This window comes from Paroedura picta, chromosome 7 (genome assembly GCF_049243985.1).
Source record: "Paroedura picta isolate Pp20150507F chromosome 7, Ppicta_v3.0, whole genome shotgun sequence".
NCBI lineage: Eukaryota > Metazoa > Chordata > Lepidosauria > Squamata > Gekkonidae > Paroedura > Paroedura picta.
Genome location: NC_135375.1, coordinates 41120251 through 41141052, shown reverse-complemented (window position 1 = coordinate 41141052; position 20802 = coordinate 41120251). Strand labels below are relative to the sequence as shown.

At 43.8% G+C, this 20802-nt stretch overlaps 2 long non-coding RNA genes across 2 annotated transcripts in view; both read right to left on the bottom strand.

The window, feature by feature from the left end:
- The window catches only part of LOC143842431 (uncharacterized), a 37492-nt gene extending 24747 nt beyond the window's left edge, over positions 1-12745 (bottom strand). The window contains exon 1 of the long non-coding RNA XR_013233108.1: positions 12557-12745. This is a non-coding gene — a long non-coding RNA (uncharacterized LOC143842431). The remainder of the gene's footprint in view (positions 1-12556) is intronic.
- A 2406-nt stretch (positions 12746-15151) lies between these two features.
- Positions 15152-19157, bottom strand: LOC143841767 (uncharacterized). Its single transcript, XR_013232801.1, has 3 exons — positions 19061-19157; positions 16127-16221; positions 15152-16000 (listed from the first exon to the last, which is right to left on the bottom strand). It is a non-coding gene; the product is annotated as an uncharacterized LOC143841767 (long non-coding RNA).
- Between the last annotated feature and the right edge of the window lie 1645 nt (positions 19158-20802).

Sequence of the window (20802 nt, the reverse complement as noted above, 5' to 3'; positions counted from 1 at the left end):
CCCATCCCCATGCCCTGAGGCTCCCCTGCGTTGCTCTCAGAAATGCCTCCCTCCCCTCAGTCAGGGGCTGTTAAAGGCTCCTTCCCAACAGGCATGAAGGGGAGGGAGGGGGAGCACTCTGCAGCCTCCTGCCAGCTCTGTCAGGGTTCTGAGGCAATTTACAGTTGGACATGGCAGTTAGGACAGCCTTGAGGTGAAAAGGGCTGGCACAGCCTGTTCAAGCCTCTGTTCTCATTCCCCTTGGCAGCCTTACTGACCACCTTTCCCTGCGGTGGTCAGGAGCAGACTGGCAGCGATGTCTCCAGATTGCCCCTGGCTGGGCTGGGTGGGAGGGTCAGGAGGTGGATGAAACTCTGGTCTGTCCTGGTGAGGTGCTTCGCGCCTTCCAATTAGCCCCTCACCCAACGGTCTGGAATTCTTGTCAGTCCGGGAAAGGGGCCAATCAGCGCCTTCCTCTATTCTGAACTAGCCCTGCCCCTTTCTCCTCCCATTTAGGCCTTAACCAATTATTTATACTACTTCCAGCAGTTTACAGATAAGCTTTCCTGTATTAGAGATCACTTCTTCAGATACTATGAGAGATCTGTGTTATATAGTCTCAGGGAAACCAACGTTCAAATCTCCACTCTGTCACATGGAAGCCTGCTTGGTGACTCTAAGCCAGTCACGTGATCCCAGCCTATCCTCCACCATGGGGTTGCTGAGAGGTTAAAATGGAGGTGAGAAGAATAATATACTCTAGCTGCCATATAGCCCTGGCAATTTTTTGTTATTTTCAAACAGTTTAAAAGTCTGGCAGCCACGATAAGAGCATGGTTTGAATAGCAGCACTATGATCCAGAGCATTTACTGGGCAAGCTCCATTCATGCTGTTGGTTTGGAGCCAACAGAGTAATTGGGCGGTCTCACCTCCACTTCCTTAAAAGCCTTTATAATGTTTTCAATGATCTAATCCCCTAATATTGCACTAAAGAGGGAATCCTTCAAGCATCAATAAGAAGAGTAGAGCTGTCAAGCTGCTAAAAGAAAACCTGAGTAGCTCTTCTTTATGGAATAGCGGCTTCTGTCTGAACTATACACTGCTGGCTATCCACGCTGTCTGTTACAGTGATATCCTGGGTCATGCTAAGAGCTATTTAGGAATGGGGGTGTGGGGGAATTAATTACTACAGAATCGAGATTCTAGCAGAACTGTACAATATGCAGACATTTGGCTGGAAATGAAGGTAAGCCTTTTAAGAGTATGAAAACATTTTAATGAGTAATTTTTTTCCAAGATGAAACTTCTTTGAGTCAACAATCCTGACAGAAAGTTTCAGCATCTCATGAATCACTAGCACTACTTCCTGCAGCATGAATCTTTTCTTCAGTATCTCTCTTGTGAAAAATGTCATGGTGATTTCAGCCACTGCTAATCCAGATGCTGAAATCATTTATAAAATTAGGGCAATCTAGCAGAAGCTCCCACTTATGTGCGACTTCTTTGCCTGTAATAATTATGCTGAATTCACAGGGCATTTTAACACTTCCATTTGTATGTACTTACTGTATTTTATATTATTTATAATCCCAATGTCAGAGCAGTTTATAGTTGTTAGTAGGGACAATTTGTAACCCACCACGAGCTGTTCTCGGGAGTGGTGGGAAATAAATTTAAATAACAATAACAATAATAAAAATATGATTACACCCGTAAAGGAATGAAACATCAAAATTCACAGTAAAACATTACATTGTAACATTACATTTTTCAGCCAAGGCTAATCTACAATATCTACAAAAATTTGGAATCAATGTAACATTTTTATCACATCGGGCAAAGATTTCCAGAGGATTGGGACCAGCACTAAAAAATTCTATCAGTGATATTCAATGGCTCAGAAGCCACATTTTTTTCGGAGCACCATTCACTTACATGGCACCTACATAGAGCTGCCAGGTCTTCCGCATCACTGGGAAACCTCCTGCTGGCAATTCATGTAGCCATAACTCACGGGGTAGGGGTAGGGATAGGAATATGGTGGGGCAACTGGTATCACACCAGCGCTCTATCACCACTCCTGGTATGCCTTGAAAATGACTATACACTGGGTGACACTTTAGTATCTACCCCAAACTCTTGGAGGATTTCCATACTTTTAAAAAATAGTGAAATACTTACCTTTTATTGTCGTTATATTCCAGCCCCTCCATATGATGTTGTCAACATGCAGCGTCTGAGCAATAAACAGCTGGCTACATCCTCCATTTTAAAGCACTAGTTGGTGAATCCCAAAAAGTGGATTCACCAACATATGTAGCGCTACCCACCGGAGAGCAACCAGCAGGTCACCATAAAAAAATGTGTGAAGGCGAAGAAGTACTAGCTGTGCCTCCAATGTCTTGCCCTCACACCCACCTCCCTCTCCCTTCTCCTGGGGATGGGAGTTGTTTTTTTCTTTTAAGTGAACTGCCTGGAGCAACGAATCAGTGTTCAATCGTGCGGGCAAACCAAAATAATTTGCCCCCAAAGTTGTAGCACAAAGCATGCCTCTCTAAGCTTCCCCCCAAAAAAAAAATCAGGAAAGAGAGTCATTTTTAAAAGAAGCAAGATTTGTGATTCCATAAGGGGTGGCAATAAAGAAGCACCCTGCTTTTTCCTACCTGAAGGAATCTCAAAGCAGCTTACAATTGTCTACCCTTCCTCTCCTCACAACTGACACCCTGTAAGGTAGGTGGGGCTGAGAGAGCTCTACAAGAACTGTGACTGGCCCAAGTCCCCCAGGCGGCTGCATGTGGAGGAGTGGGGAATCAAATCCGATTCTCTAGATTAGAGGCAGCTTCTTTTTAACATATTTATTAATGATCTAGATGAGGGGGTGGAGGGACTATTCATCAAGTTTGCAGATGACACCAAATTGGGAGGACTTCTACTCCAGAAGATAGAGACAGAGTTCAACGAGATCTGAACACAATGGAAAAATGGGCAAATGAGAACAAGATGCAATTTAATAAAGATAAGTGTAAAGTTCTGCATCTGGGTCAGAAAAATGAAAAGCATGCCTACTGGATGGGAGATACGCTTCTAGGTAACACTGTGTGTGAACGAGACCTTGGGGTACTTGTGGACTGTAAACTAAACATGAGCAGGCAGTGTGATGCAGCGGTAAAAAAGGCAAATGCCATTTTGGGCTGTATCAACAGGGGCATCACATCAAAATCACAAGATGTCATAGTCCCATTGTATACGGCATTGGTCAGACCACACCTGGAGTACTGTGTGCAGTTCTGGAGGCCTCACTTCAAGAAGGACGTAGATAAAATTGAAAGGGTGCAGAGGAGAGCGATGAAGATGATCTGGGGCCAAGGGACCAAGCCCTATGAAGATAGGTTGAGGGACTTGGGAATGTTCAGCCTGGAGAAAAGGAGGTTGAGAGGGGACATGATATCCCTCTTTAAGTATTTGAAAGGTTATCATTTGGAGGAGAGCAGGATGCTGTTCCCATTGGCTGCAGAGGAAAGGACGCGCAGTAATGGGTTTAAACGACAACGATATAGGCTAGATATCAGGAAAAAAAACATTTCACAGTCAGAGTAGTTCAGCAGTGGAATAGGCTGCCTATGGAGGTGGTGAGCTCCCCCTCACTGGCAGTATTCAAGCAAAGGTTGGATACACACTTTTCTTGGATGCTTTAGGATGCTTTGGGCTGATCCTGCGCTGAGCAGGGGGTTGGACTAGATGGCCTGGATGGCCCCTTCCAACTCTATGATTCTATGATTCTATGATTCTCTTAACCACTACACTAGGCTAGCTCTCAAAGACTGGTACGTACATGTGTATTCTCTGCTGTGAACCCCATCATGCTGAACAGCCTGTCTGAAGTTAGGAAGGCTCACACTCATCTATCATCACTCCACAAAATGTGAAAAACAGGAACTGTGCAGATGGCACTTTTATAAAGAGGTCAAACCTGTAGTATAATGGAACTGCTCAGAATTTCATTTTTATTAGGGACAGGACTATAGCCTATTGCGATGTACCACTTTCCTTGTACTGTATTGCCTTCTGCTGTTGTAACCCACTTTCTGCATTATTGCATGTCATGCCTTAGATTGTTTTTTGTTCTCTAATTTTGAAATTCTAGCTCTATTACACTGTTTATTGGATGCCTTATGCTGATTGCATTACTTAAACCCGCCCCCCTCCCGAAACCTGCCTTGAATTTCAGCAAGAAAGGTAGGCTATAAATAAAATAAGACTATATAGCAGTATGAAACATTTCAAATGGGATATGATCTAGCTGGTACTGCTTCATTTCTCACTGGTTTTTGTCTACCAAAATAGCTTGGAAGTAATGCAGGCATTGCACTACATGCCCTTTTGTATGTTCTGTGGTCATTTGGTGGAACAGAGAATCTAAGAATTGTCTTTTCAAACAAAGACCATAATCCTGTGACATAAATAGGATTTCTTTGAGTATATATTCAGAGGGTCAGGCAGTGCATAATCCATGTGACTTTAGAAAGAACTGTGAAAAAAGCATAAAGACTGTATATGGTAAGATGAAGGCAGCTGGACAAGTGGTTACAAATGTTTTGTCTTGTAAGAGGTTAACTTTCTTCCATTACTCTTCTTTTTCTTAAATGTCAACTTTCTCACAGTAGTGACGTCTTCAGTTATTAGGAAATCTCTGAAGGCTGAGGGGACAGCCAGCAGAGAAGCAGTGCTTCAAATTTCATAATTTGTTTTTCACTGCTTTCTTTGAATTCAGAAGGGGGGATGCAACATATTTCAACAGGCTTATTAAATGAAGCTTAAGGTTCTGGGAACTGAATCGTAATGTCTAAGAAAATATTCTCTGATGGGATAGGGTGGAGGCTGTTGTTGATAAGCTTCCCGTTGTTCTCGGGTTTCTTTTGTTAATGTTTATTGGCACGGGGTAGCCTGTTTTTCTTTTAACACACATCCAGCCATGCTGAGAACTCTCTGCCCTTAAAGCTGGTTCTCATTAGGCAGCAGCCCTCATGTAAGAGCCTGAAGAGGATGCAGGGACACTGTTGAACTTTCAGTCAGAACAGAAGCCATAATCACAAGGAGATGCCATTTGTATGAACAAACCTCTCCACATAGAAGCTAGACATACATGGTTGCTATGACTTGCTTAAGTAGGACCACCTGGGGGGAAAGGCCAGCTATTGGTTAGGTAAACAATGTCTGTTTATTAGTACTTAAAAAAAATCAACCCAGTCTTCATAGAGCTAAAGCAGTGTATATAGTTCTTCCCTCTTCCACGTTATCCTCCCAGTGAGAAAAGTTTGGGTGAGAGAAAACGCCCTAAGTTTACTCAGTTTCATCTAGGGGGTGGGAACTCTGAGGTGGGAAATTTCTGGAGATTTGGGGGGCAGGGTGCCTGGGAAGGCTTGAGCTTGGGGAAGGATGGGTACTCAACTGGGTTAAATGCCATAGAGTCCACCATTTTCTCCAGGGGAATTGATCTCTGTTACCTGAAAATCAGTTGGAATTCCAGGCCTGGTGGTTGGGAAGCCTAGTTTCATTATGAGTGTGTTGAGGTCTCATCCCTTCTGGCTATCAACTCTCACACAGGCACAGATTAATAGAAATTATGCTTCCATGTAAGTCCGGCAGAATCCAGGCCACCAGTTTAACAACATTACAACTCCTAATCTTTTTCTGACTTTTTTTCCTTTGTATCTTCTCTACAGTAAGTAACTAGCCTGTATCCTATCACCTTGCTTAGTCTTCCACCAGTCTAATGAGCCTTACTCCAGCAAAGGAAGAACCAATGAACAAATACTCCTTGGGTTGAAAAACAGTTTCACAGTTTGCTACATGGATACAAGTATTCAAAACACACACAAATTCTCTCCATCTGCTGAAGAAGGACCCTGGTTTTCTTCGCATTTCAGTATTGGATGTTTCAATTAGGGGCATTCCACTAGCTTTTGCTATATTTTCTTCATGGTTTAATATATCTTAATTTGTAGCCAGTAATTTGTCATTTCACATGCCCTGGTGTTTCCAAGCACAACCAATTCTAGAAACTACAGGCAGATTCATATAAATCAAATTTCTTAGAGAGATGCTCCACACAAGGGCACCAGCATGACCAAACTAACACATCTCTTTTGCTTGGTGTACATGTAGTTGGAGGCTTTGATGAGACAGATTCTGGAAATGCATGTATGTAGAAAATAGATACATGAACATTGACCACAGGTGGTGGTACATGCTCACAGTGCAATTTCTTCTGTGAGTAATTTACCTATAGAAAATACAACTCACTTGAAGCAGCCTTAAATAATCAGTAGAGACGAGGTCTCCATGGTTTTGTAATCAAATTCTATTTTTCTCCCTCAAAGCAGAATAGCTTTTGATATACATTTATGGAAATATCTTCTTATCTAGTGGAAGTTAATTTTCTGGTAAACAGAGAGGACTATTGAGGATTGTTTTAATGCTAATGCAAACGAGCCGTCTATAGATTATAGGATATGCAAAACTTCAAAGACTTGAGTGGCGACTAGGCGATATGTTTATTTTCTAGTGTGTTGCATTAGAAATGCAACTTTCCACACTGGATAAAAAGCAAAACAAACCCAGCCTTTCTACAAAACGTGTTCTGCTTAAATGATTGAAAACTATGAGGCTTTTTTTGAAAGTATACAGTAAATCCTAGAGTAAAAATACTGCAAGATGATAAAGTAGGAGAAGACAAGAAGAATGGTATGGTCAGAACCCCATCAACAAGACATGACAAGTCTCAAGATAGTCATTCAGGAAGCCATTAAGCCATACTTCTGTGATTATTTTTCCTAACAAAATCTACTGGGGGCTGCAGTATAAAGAGGAAACATGAAAACTGGCACAAGAGGAAGAGGGGCTATTCGAGAGTCTTTACACTGTTTTCCTGCTGAAATTTGCTGTTGGCACTCATGGGGGGAGGGGTTTCCCTAACACATCAAAGTCATCTGGAAAATTAAAAAATTAAGCAAGCAGACTGTGTGAGGGGAAAGAGTTAAATAGCTCCTCTCCCCCATCACTGTTCACCCACTGTTAAAACCTAAGTGGCTACATTTGCATAATGAAAATCACTGGGGGAAATGAAACTGCACATGACATGAAGTTCCACCTTAACTAGGATCATTTGAACTCGAGAATGATAATGTTTTCGAGAAGGACCTTCTCATCAGAAAGACAAAAGAGAAGTCACAGAGCTGTGTCAACATCGGTCAGTGTCCTAAACTTCCATGATTCCAAGAGGGGTGCATAAGTCATTTCAGTTAAGTTCGCATCCTGTTGAATTCTGCCTCCAGTTGTCAAACTAGTGCTTTATTTATTTGTTTGTGTATTTATTTGTTTATTTATTTATGTCATCCTAACAGATCTATGTGTTCTTGGGGTTGTACTGTTTCTCTCTCATAAAACTTAATTTATTTAAACTTTTGTTTAAGATGAATTTTTAAAAAATAACAACTTTTTAATAGTGAAATTTGATAGACTGGGCATCCTGGAACTTCCAAGGTGGCCTTTCTTTATGTGAGAGGTTCACATTTGCTACTGTGGCAATAAAGTACACAGTTATTTTCCTCAAAATGAGACTGCTAGCTATGCTCAATCTATTTAACAAACCAGCCTTCAAGTTACAACATAATAGGCTGAATGCAGACTAACTTTTCCAGTGGCAGAATAAACTTTTTCTGCTCTCTCCCTCCTATTGTAGCACACTGATCTTCATAAAAAAACTGCCCAGGAGGCATAGGGGTACCCCGAAGAATGATATGAGGGAGTCTGCAGTGAGAAGGGGGAATAGGTGGAAATTGCTGGTTTAGTCTGGATCCAATCCAATATTTGAAGCTTAAGTATAGGTTTATGAAAAGTTTCACACTTCAAAAACATAATCCCCCAAATGGAGTAGAAATAAAAATGGGAAACTGAAGGAAATTCTCACATTTTCACATCTCCCTATTTCCACACATACTGTGGCTAGTGGTCCAGCCTTATTAAAAGATACCCTGATGTTAAACCTCCCTTTTCTTCCTTAGTATAACACAATCCTATAAAATATTATAAGTCCTTAAATCAACACTTCACACTTTTCTAGAACATCATGCCCCTGATCAAAGAACCAAAGTTCCAAAGTTTTTAAGAGCTATGAAATGGTAACCCTACACCTCATGTACCCAATAAACCGCTTTTTATGGACTCTACACTGATCTCTGCCAGCAACCATTTTCACTCTCTTTACTCCATGGTCTCTTCATATCAGTGTTTTGCACTCCCCTGGAAGGCTGTAAAGAATCCAGTCTATCTAGGCCTCAAATTATCTTCCCCTCAGAAATGGCTCCTCTAATGCAGAAATCTTCCCTTCCTGAGGCACTCATCTCACACTGAAAATGAAAAGCTCTGTTGTTCACTCCACCATTTTAATCCCACACTAACAACGATCTATTATTGACACACTTGCTGTTCAGCAGCTCAAATCACTGCCTGCATGCGCTGTTGTTATTGTCAGTATTCCTTCATAGGAATCATCATCCAGTGTAATATTAGATAAAGACATCCTAAATGGAGGACAATCCGGCCCAAGATAGAGCACTTCTATGTCTCCCGGTTCCAAGTACAAGCTTCAACTGAAACCGACTGATATTTAAAGGGTTCCAGTAGGGCTAGATCAAAACTAGGGTTGTAACATTTCAATTGCTTCCTCTAGCAAAGCAGATTCTTTAATATCTGCAGACAGTTATCTGGTGATGATAAACACATGAAGTTGCTTTAGATGAATTAGCCCCTTTGTCAATCAAGGTCTGCATTGTCCCAGGGGTAGTCAAACTGCGGTCCTCCAGATGTCTATGGACTACAATTCCCATGAGCCCCTGCCAGCATTTGCTGGCAGGAGCTCATGGGAATTGTAATCCATGGACATCTGGAGGACCGCAGTTTGACTACTTGGCGGCAGCCCTCCAGTCTCAGGCAGAGATGTTTCACATCACCTCCTATCTCATCCTTGATGCTGGGGTTTGAAGCCTAGATCTTCTGCAAGCCAAGCAAATACTCTCCCTCTCAGCCACAGCCCTTCCCCTAATGTCCACTCACTTCTGAAAGGGACAGGACATTTTTCTTGACCAGTTGGTAACTTTCATTATGATAGCGAGTAGGCTTTTATGCCCTGCTCTTTAGGAGTCTCAACACAGCTTATAATTGCCTTTCCCTTCAAGAGGCACTTTGTGAAGTAGGTAGGGCTGAGAGAGTTCTGAGAGAATTGTGAATGGCCCAAGGTCACCCAATAAGATTCATGTGGAAGAGGTGTGGGGAATCAAACCCAGGACTCCAAATTAGAGTCCACCACTCTTAACCACTACCCCATGTTGACTGGTAACATATTTATTATGTTTATACCCTGCCCTACCCTAGATGCGATCTATAAGAATTTTTTTTATTCCCCGCTTTCCCCTGAAGGAGTGCCAAACCAGTTTATAAATGCCTTCTCCTTCCTCTCCCTATAATAGACACCCTGTGAGGTAGGTGAGGCTGAGAGCTCTGACAGAACTGCTCTGCAAGAACAGCTCGAAGAGAACCATGTCTAGCCCAAGGTCACCCAGCTGGCTGTAACTGGAGAAGAGGGGAATCACTCCCAGTGCTCCAGATTAGAGTCCGTGTTCTTAGCCCCTACACCAAGCTGGCTGTGTAGATCTAAGATCATGACGAGGCCATATGCTGCCTCTTTTTAGGTATGAGATAGAACCTTTATATCGTGACACCCCAATTTTGATTGCCCTTTCTGAACCATGAACTAGATTTATCTTCTGGGTTGGGATAAAAACTTATTTATTCACTTAGGGTTTTAGGTGGAGGATTGGGGAGGGGGGAAGCTGATCATAGTTTTATTTTTCTGGGTTTTAGTTCTGCTGATTTGCTGTGTTTTTGCCGCTTAACGCTTTGTGGGATGTATTTGTGCTTTAGAAACGTTTTTGTTTTTATACTATTCATTCTTTAGGTTTTGGGTTGGGTTTCCACTTCCCCATCATTGGCTGTTCTGAGAACTAGCTCCTGGTTGATGGGTGGAACAGAAATGTTTTAAATAAATCAATCTTTAATAGCTGGGTCACAAGTGATGTTGCTTTGATATATTCCCAGATACGAATAAACCTACATACCTAACTCTATACACTGCTAATAGCAAGAAAATATCATTGCACCCAGTCTTTCAAAAAGCAGCTTACCTTTCTTCTCTTACATATCTTTAACACAGCCCCGCGGTGCCGCGGACTAAATAAAAGAGTAAGGGCTCCGAAGGCGGGCCCTGTCCGGGATGAGGAAGGGTGCCGATAGGCCCCTTCCCCTGGACTGACCAGGGGAGGGCCCAATCGGGAGGCGCAAAGCGCCTCCCGATTGGCCCCTCCACTGGTCAGTCCACCCCCAAGCTGCCAATCAGGCTGCTGATTGGCTGCTTGCCCGGCCACAAACCAATTGGGAGGCGCGAAGCGCCTCCCATCCCGCCCCACCCCCCACCAGAGCTTCCCTTCGCTCCGGCGGCCATTACTTTGCTGGCCGCCGAGAGCGAAGGTAGGCTCCCTGGCCCCTGCCCCGAAAACGGCTCACCTTTAAAACGCTGGCCAAGCTGCAGTGAAGGTGCTCCGCGGCTCCAGGAGCCGCGGAGCGCCTTCCCCGGGGCTTGGGCAGCGTCTTAAAGCCCCGCCGCCACCTTTAAAATGCTCACCAAGCCCCGGGGAAGGCGCTCCACGGCTCCAGGAGCCGCGGAGCGCCTTCCCCAGGGCTTGGCCAGCGTCTTAATGCGTCCCCGCCGCCTTTAAAATGCTCCCCAAGCCCTGGGGCCTGGGGAACATTTTGCTACATGGGCGTGAGGGGAAGCAAACCCTCCCCTAGGGCCCGCTGTATTTTGTTGACAGCGGGCTCTACTGCTAATAAGAAAATATTCATACACTGAGCACCCTAGGGACATGTTTTCACAAGAATTTATTTCCAGGGGCTATAATAAAAATAGGTGTTTCCTGTTTTGTATCATTAATTTTGAGAGGGTTTTCTGGGGGGGAATATTCATTTTTTATTTATTTATTTATTTATTTATTTATTTATTTATTTATTTATCTATCATACTTCTATACTACCCTCCCCGGAGGCTCAGGGCGGTTTACATTATAACAGAGAACCATACATAAAATAGTCTGTTGAACATGTACATCGATAACCAACAATTGCAACCAAACATAACACAGTATAACAATAATTTTACATAAGAATGTCTTCAGAAATAATAGGGGACGGACCGTCTTAGATATCAGGAGCACATTTTTAAAAAAATAGTGCCCTCTCACCCCTTTCATCATTCTGTGTAGCTTTAAATAAATCTTACAGATTTCACTTGAAATTATTTCCAGATGGCCTTAGGATCAGAGCCCGAATCATACAGTTACTCCATTGGAAGGCAACTGATAGCAGGGCGCTTAAAGCAGTAGCAATTCTGCCTAGGCCTGCACTGGAAATGGCTTCTATATAATTGTGGAAACGAGTCATAACCAAATGAGGGAAAGCAAATCGCCCTTTGACTGTATTGCTGAGCTTTGCATTCTCAAGAAGCAGCCTAAGCCTGCCTGCCTACTCAGAAGTAAGCCCCATGCTATTAATTGTGGCTGGCTCTCGGGAAAATACTGTCGCGTCATTATTTGACAGGCGGCCAGCCCTTCAAGCTCCGCTCCCAAGGGCTTCTCTCTCCCCCGCGTGCCTGTCTGCGATTCCGTTTCAGCGTATTAAGCCGTCCTTCCCACTATTTGGTTTGGAAATGAGAAGGCTGGGGCGATCAGAGCTTCCCTCCAGCAGCCAGAGGCACCGCAAGCAAAGGATTCTGGCTGAGAAGATTATTCTCGCATGTTTTGAGCAGATGGATACGGAGGGAAGGCTGCTGATTTCCAGGCTCTGTGTCGCCATTTGTTCCATTTGCCAGCCCGGCGCGCTTTGCGCAGCCTGGCAAAAGCGGAGTCCTTCGCCCAGCGCCGCACGCAAGCCAATTAAGTGCTACCGGGCGCTTTCTCGCTGTCACGTAGGGGAAGGTGACTCAACGCTGACTCACTGGATTCTCTGCCAATGGAATTCCCAGCCGCTCAGCTGTTTTCAGCCGGCCTATCTCGGGCCACTGAAAGGACACTCCTTGAAGCGGCAAACCGCCTCTCGGTCTCGAATCCACTTCAATCCGGTTTGCTCGGCAGCACGTCAGCAAGCCTTTCGCGGCGACGAGTCGAGACCCGGCTCCAAAGAGCGCGCGGATTAGCCTTCCGACCCCAAAGCGCAGAGCCCCGCCTTGCGCCCTCAGATCTCTCCCCGCCTTTCTTCAATCAAGTCCCCTCTTCTGTTATCTTGAGAAATAGCCGCAGTAATCTCTTTACCTATCGACCTGTGCCAAGCAAAACCTCCTCCCTCTCTGGTCTCTCTCCTGATTATCAGCCTGTTTTAGAAGGTTATCTTTACTACACATCTGATAATTAACTCCGAGGACTAATCTGCCTCCAACAATGACGCAAATCAGGTGTGATGTGACCTTACCTGTTCCAAACTGGAGAACATTGGATAGCGATGTTTGGCCTATTGTCTCCCCACCGAGATTTTCTGCAGGGCTTGTGGTTCGCAGGATTGCAGCCATCTCTTATGTCGCCATTATGAGGCAACCTTTACTAGCAGCCAAACCACCAGCAGTGGTACTTAACAAAATGCAATTTCTTTTCATGTGCTAACTACAGGTGTTCTGATACAATAGGATAGGGCTTGTGATGTCATGACAGCAAGACATTACATGATGTGGTTGAGGACACAGTGCAAGTTGCCCTCTTCTATCAGCACACTGAAAAGAAAGATTCCCTGAATATTTACCAAGCATACTATGGGTGTGTGTGTGTAGACTTTTTCCTTGGAATGATTGTTCTATCTATAGCCTACATCTCCAAAGGCTTAAAAAGGGAATAAGCTGACACTGGGGGAGGGGGGGGGAGAAGGTGGGTTCCAGTTGCATATGTGCTGCCATAGAAGCATAGCTATTGTTACGTGGGGATTTACACAACAGATACACACCAACCCTTGGAGGACTGTCTCTACTTGTACGTGCTTGCTTAATATTTCAGGCCAGGGCAGCAAGGCCTGTTGATTATTCCATTAAATGTTGGGGGCAAGAATATGGGCTTTCTCTTTGGTAGCTCTAGTTTTATGGAACTTAGGAAAGCCAGATCTTTCCAGAGAGAGTGCTACAGGGAGAGTGAGTCTGGCCATTTTCTTCTTTCAAGATTTCTGTGGTATTTTAACTTGTTTCTTTTCCCTAAAAGGGTTGTATGTATTTTGATACAGCAGTCTGAAACTGCTTTGAATACTAGAAAAGCAATGCATACATTTATTAAATCATTACCCATGTGTGAAATATATGTTTGGGTTTCTTTATTTCAGTCACAAACGATACCTTTTCTGTTTTAATTTCTCCTAGAGCTAGCACCCTTCCATTTTACAATTATTAAGCGCTGATAGGAATATAAAATACGGGTTTGGATCTATGTATCTGATTGCTGAAAGCTATTAGGAATGATAATATAAAGAATTGTCTGGGTTCTTTAATGAATAAAGGCACGTACTGTGTTCTCCTGCCATTGTATGCACTGCCTAATTTACAAAATGCTTAGTTCCAGTTCTAGCAAGTTTATTGCTCAAGCGTTCCGTGTTGAGCACCCTCAATGAAATCATTGTACAGACTTTGAAATCCAGCAAAGACCAGTTGGGTATTGTTTACCCACTCCCTGGGCACTCTGTATTAGACTGTGAGTCACCCTGTTTGCTCACACTATCTTTGCTCCAGATTAGACATTTAAAACTCACATTGCCAGAAGGCATCAAATCTAGGAAACTGTGTGCTCTTGTTATGCCCTTTACAGCACAATGACACCTACATTTTTTTTGGAAAAAAGTTCACACCAAAGTATGCAGCTGAAATCTTAAGGTCTGTTTACATCTAGGGATGAATAGCCCTGTACTCTGTACATCCAGTAGGATGGGGGGGGGGGGGGATCTGGCTTTTCTCTCTACCTGACACAGAGTTGGCTGAGATCAGCTGTTTTGTTGAAAGTAGGTTAACCACTTGCTGTAGGCAAACCAGTCATAATGGTTAGAATCTACTTCCTCCTATAAGACACGCAGAGCTTTTGCATCCTTGAATCCTGTTACTATTTACTCCTTTTTCTGTAGTTTGCAGTGGCTGCTTGTACTCAGCCACTAGATTTTGGCTTTGTCTATGTGTCTACACCATAACTAAACAAAGCAGCTGGGAATGGGGGTTAACAGCCACACTGAAAAACAACAGTTCACAGGGTGGTATGTTACCTTTAGGTTTAATTGATTATCTCATAGCCTCAGACTACAGAAACATGCATTGTTTTGAACTAAGCAATAGCTGGAATAAACTGAACAATCTATATAATGTTTTTCAGCTTTTCCCTCAGCAATGACCTGCGCACCTCCTTGTCCTTATCCTTTATACACCATCTCTGCTTCTATAAAGCATTATGGTTTGAGATACTTCTTGGCAAAGGTTCCAAAATTGGGCTTCCAAAAACAAACGATCTTTTGGGAAAGATCTACAAGATGATAAATGAACAAGATAACATTACGCCAGGTTGTAATTACTAAGTCAGATTTCTGAAAAAAACCTGCTTGGGGTGGTGTTATGGTTTTGGCATATAAGAAAGATAAAATCTTTCATGCAGGGTACTTCTACTACCCCAACTAGAGTATGCAACATCAATAGTTCTCACAGGTCTGTCAATAGACAGCAATCAAGCACGTAGTATCAAGCACACCCATGTGCAAAGACTGCAGAGAGTGATCTTCATGCTATACTGGCTAGGCTTCCTGTGGCACATGCTTGCAAGACTACTATTAAGAAGAATTGGTTTTATATCCCGCTTTTCATTTCATTACCTAAAAGAGTCTCAAAATGACTTACAATCACCTTCCTCTCCCCACAACAGTTACCCTGTGAGGTAGGTGGGGCTGAGAGAGCTTTTGACTGAACTGCTCTGTGAGAACAGCTCTAACAGGACTGTGACTAGTCCAAGGTCACCCAGCTAGCTGGATGTGGAGTTGGAGTGGGGAGTCAAACCCAGTTCTCCAAATTAAAAGCCACTGTTTTTAGCCACTACACCAAGCTGTTTCTCTAAACTAAATTATTCTACGATGGGAAACACAACCCTCATTTTCCTGTCATGAAGGAACACAGTCATGAAGCGCAGGATTCAGTACTGAGAAACAGCTAAATAGGCTACATTTATAGCCCCATGCAGTTTGGCCTACTAGCTTACTTAGCATAATAATTAATCTGGACTTGGCAGTGTGCCACAGAGAAGACAATCAAAAGGTGCACCAAGCTAAAGAAGACTGGAAAAGTCTATAGAGTTGACAAGGGACTGCTAAAACAGTGATGGCAAGATAATCCCTCTTTTTGACAGTAATATACCTGTTCTTCCCCCTGTCTGGCACAATAAAGACAATCCCTCAAACCATTTGATCAGTTTTGGTCTGTGTATATTGAATAACAACATACAAAGAAAAGTTTGTATTTCTGCGTTTTTTACCACATTACCTCAAAGGCTGTTACCAAAGTGCTCTGTGTGAATGTTGAGGGATTTTAACTCTTTGCAGTTTGCCCTCTGTCTCTCTCAGGGGCAGTCTTAAGAACTCTTCCTTGGGAGGAAGCTCCATTAAATAAAAGGGCCAAGTAGGCCTGTCCCTAAAAAGCTTACAAATTCTTGTGCTCTAAAAGGATTAGCCACTCTTGGCCTGGAACTGGCTAGATGGGATTTTAAAACCTAATAATTTGGATTGTAAAGTCCTTGAGCAAGCTATGTGAAACGGGCACCTTCCTTCTGTGGACAGCAACACTCCCAACCTTTGTTTGTAGCCCTTTCTAGGACAACTTGCTGGTGCATTTTAATTCTCCATTTTCAGATCTTGCCACTAAAATCAGAGAGAGAGAGAGAGAGAGAGAAACATTTTATGCCTATGAATGTGATACTAGTCTTTATTTCATGGCCGAACATGTTTACTGGAACAAACGAGCTGACTGGCACAAGTAAGCATTACCTTGTTGCACTTGCTGTGTTGAATTCTCTAGTAAGGATTGGCTGAGTTTGGAAAGTTCAGTTGCTGAGGCAACTAAACAGCTTGTGATCCAGCTTCTGCAAAACAAAGGAATGTTGTCAACAAGCCTGAGGTTGAAATGTCACACAAGGGCAAAATGAGGACTGGGAAGAGGCTCCAGGCTATAGGAATGCTAAGGACAGGGGAGATCAAATGCAAGGAGACTTAAGGAAGGGTTCAAAGTACACTTAGACAGAAATCTCTGTGAAAGGCTATAACACACTTCACCAAGTCATGTAACTTCATGTAAGAAGGTCACAGTCTGACGAAGAGTACTTGTACTCGAAAGCTCACACCTTGAATAAATCTTTGTTGGTCTTAAAGGTGCTACTGGACTCTGATTTTATTGTGCTACTTCAACACGGCTACTCATTTGAATCTACACTTCATCAAGGTTGAAGGGAGTGAAACAGGATGCTACAGGGAGCGGGACAAAGTTGGGAGTCATCTGGAAACAAGAGGTGATGGTTGAAGAAAGGAGGAGCCTAAGGAGTCAGTACTTCTGTGATAACATTGGAAAATAAACTTCCCTCCACAGAAGTGCTTTAAAGTCCCCAAGCACAACACAGCCCCATTTGCAAGTTCCCTTTATTTTCGGCCGAAAATCGCGCCCGTTCGGGGGGGGGGGGGGTTCTTTTCACTCGGGGGGAGCGTGGTAACGATGAATTGCCAGCTCACAGCCAGCTGCCAGCTAGATGGGCCTATATGTTAGGAAGAATCAAGGCATATGCATTGCAACATGTTTTTTTTTAAACCTGTTCTTAAAGGGAAAGGGGCTTTCCTGGGGCATGATAACAACCGCCCACTGGCTGTACGTTTGATTGACGGCCAGGGGCGGGACAAAGCACAGAAAAAATCGCTTCCTGCCTAGCAATTTTTGCGAGACCGGAAAACTGTAGGAAACGAATGAAACGCTACTGAATTCCACTAAAAAAGCAGGTATGCGTAATGCTGAGATTGCACTTTTAAAAATAGTGTTTCTGCTTTGCAGGACCAATTGGCAACATCGGTCCTTGTGCGGAAAGGCCCATATCGTCATAAGTCCACCCTCCAAATCAGCCATTTTCTTCTAGGGAACGGTTCTCTATTCCAGAATTCTGTTTCCAAGGGAAACCTGCTTTCAGTATGGCAAAAGCCTGAAAAGAAGCAGGGAGGACCTTTTGCCATACCAAATGCTGGGAAGAATGGCCATACTGAAAGCAGGTCCCCCTTGGGAACAGAAGTTTGGAGTAGTGCAACTAGTGGCTTTGTAAGTGTTTTTTATGACACCACTTTTGAAAACTATTTTATTACTTTTTGAAATCTACTTCACGGTCTAGTAGACCTCTTTTGGTGTCTTTGGTACTGATGAAAAGATTTTTGAAAGCGGTTGTTATCCGGACAGCACTTTGGTGAAGACTAAAATAAATCCGGGGAAAAAAAACAGACAAGAACCACCTTTTTACACTGGTTGGCTGTTCGTATTATTTGTAGTCTATTCAGCCTTTGTTCAGAACTCTGTGTGATTTCTGTATCTTTACTGAACAAGCTGCTTGATTGTTCTTGAACCTACAGGTTGAACCTAGAGATCAACCAGAATTACATCTGAATTCCAAACATCTGGCTGCTTTGGAGGGTGGGATCTGTGAAATTATACCATGCTGAGGCTTCTCCCCTCCCCAAACCATGCACTTCTCAGACTTCATCGCAAAATTTCCAGAAATTTCCCAGCCTTGAGCTGGCAACACTACTCAGGCTTGGGCCTGATGAGTTCTCCCTCAAAGGCCAAAATAGGGCTGGAAAAAAACTTTACTCTTCCCCCGGCCTTTTAATAACAGAGCCAACCTTGGAATACTTTGGTTGCCTCGCTAGAGCCACTAGGGGAGTCCATTGCTTAAAGCTACAGGCACTCCTTTTATCATTTTTGGACTATTTAAGCTGCCCAGTATATATATTTCTTTAATTTTACATTTTTCTGCAGAACTGGGACTTTTTTAGAGTCTGTAGAAAGTTCAGCAGTGGAATAGGCTGCCTAAGGAGGTGGTGAGCTTCCCCTCATTGGCAGTCTTCAAGCAAAGGTTGGATACACACTTTTCTTGGATGCTTTAGGACAGTGGACCCCAACCTTTCTGAGGCCACGGCCATGCACCGGGCCGCGCCCGCGGGCCACGCCCACGCATCGGGCCGCGCCTGCAGGTCACGCCCGCGCATCGGGCTGCGCCCACACAGGCCACGCCCGCGCATCGGGCCGCGCCTTGATTCCCTCTCCCCGCCCTCCCGCAGTAAGAAGCTTCCCAGGCCGCAAGCTTGCGGCCTGGGAAGTTTTTTACTGGGGGGGGGCGGGGAGAGGGAGCCTCGGCCCAGTGCCATGGCCTTCACGGCCCGGCACCGGGCCACGGCCCGCAGGTTGGGGACCACTGCTTTCGGATGCTTAGGGCTAATCCTGCGTTGAGCAGGGGGTTGGACTAGATGGCTTGTATGGCCCCTTCCAACTCTATTCTATGATTCTATGACCTGTCTTGACCATTCACAGCTCCAGTCACTGGATTTAAGTATTCAAAGATACCCTGACTTTGCTCTTAGAATATAAGACAGGAGAATTTGTGCATTGTTACCATTCTTATCATTGCATTGTAGAAGCTCTAAGGAAGCAATGGTGACCAGGAACCAATGGGTGATGAATTTCACATATTGATTTGAAATAATCAGCCAATTATTTTGCAAAAGGCTTCTACTGCTGTTCTCAGTATTTGTTGGCTTCATGATTCAGAAACTCAGCTTTTTCTTAAACTGTGTTACATTGTGTGAATTTATAATTAATGGTTCTGTCCAACGGCCTTTGTCTAAATTGACCAGAGCCAGAATGGTAATTTTTCTAAATCATTATAGATATCCTACCGGTTGACCATGGGGATGAAGAAATGGCTATGTCTGAGTATCCAGCAGGGTTTGAAAGAGGTGCCCATCTTCTGCCTAGATGAAGCAAAAGGGTAACTGTATGCCTGTGTGGAAAGCAAGCACAATGTAGGTTTTAGAAGATGAGGAGAGAGAAACAGAAAGACACTGCTGTAAATTGGTTGAAGAACGACTAGTGTGCAGGAGTTGTCTCCTTCTGAGGATCAGGTGTTGGATAATAGATCTGCTGCCCAGTAGGAGATGCCTCTGCACCTCCAGATATGGTCTAGTTGTATAGTTGCAACGAAAGCAAAAACCACTAAAAAGCTGTAAGCCTCTACCACTCTGTTGCCTAAAACAGTCGTCCCCAACCTTTTTATCACCGGGGACTGGTCAACGCTTGACAATTTTACTGAGGCCCGGGGGGGTAGTCTTTTGTCGAGGGACATCGCCGCCGCCTGAGCCCCTGCTCCACTTGCTTTCCCGCCGGCGCCCCTGACTTCCTTCCGCCCACTGGGTGGCGCTGCCAGCAGCAGCTACGCAGTGCCATGCCGAGGGGGAGCTCCAGCCATGGTGGCTGCTGGAAAGCACCAAAGGTGAGCCAGTGGCAGAGTGGCAGGGCAGCCCCCGAGGCAGCAGCCAGGGCAGAAGGACAAGGAGGAGCCGCGGCCTAGTACCGACTGATCTACGGACCGGCCCTAGTCCATAGACCTGGGGTTGGGGACCATTGATCTAAAAGCAACCAGTCTGGTGAAGTGCTGCCCCAACTAATCACTCACTGTTTGGAGAAGCGGCATATATGACAATACACTGCTTACTCTACATAGAAAATGATAAATACCCACCATCTTCCAGTATTTTATGCATTGTAAAATATATATAATTAACTATTTTAAAAGTTCTTAAAGCTTTTTAGTTTACCTACCTCCTGATAGATATCATATTCCCAGCTGCCCATTTAACTTTTCTGGACATGGACTTCTTTGGTTTCCTGATATCTTTAAACACTGCTGAATCCTGAAAATACAAGATCTTCTCAGGGGTCAGTGGTTCTAAGGATGCGGTCCATGTTGCATTATACAACCATGTTTTTAAACATGGAATTGGCAAGCTGTGGATTTTCTCCATGGAAGAGACCGCACAATAAGCAGCCTCAGAGCCAGAAGTAGGAATGTTTGATCTGTTCCACTGATAGCTGCAAAACAAATGTCAAATAATGACATGACAGAATCCTTCCCTGCTGGGAAAACTGGTTTCCCTGCCATTGGCTCTTGTTTAAAGAAAGATTGTTAAATTGACCAAGTTAGGATGAGAGTTGAATGAAGCTTGCTTGAAGGTGGGAGGGATATTTTAGTCTCTTATATTTAATAATGTGTAAGGGATATTTTAGCATGTTATATTCATCCCACTGATCTCTGGTGATATCACTTAGAGCCTAATTTCAGTTCAAAATAAACTTGGAAATGGCATGAGGCAAGAAGCTTCATTTAGGTGCCATTAATTCTCTTAATCATGAAGCCAGTAGTGGTATTCTTAAATTGCTAGGAGGTAAAGCATTATTCTTCTCCTTACGGCACTCTGCCAATGGAAAAAACTGACCTCATCATCATCAATAAATCTCATTGGCCATGCAGTGATGAAAACCTAATGGAGGTACATTTTTTTCCCTGGGAACTATCATTCACCACCATTTAATTTCACGGGTTGGAATTAATCTTACCTATATACAGCACTAAGGGAAATAG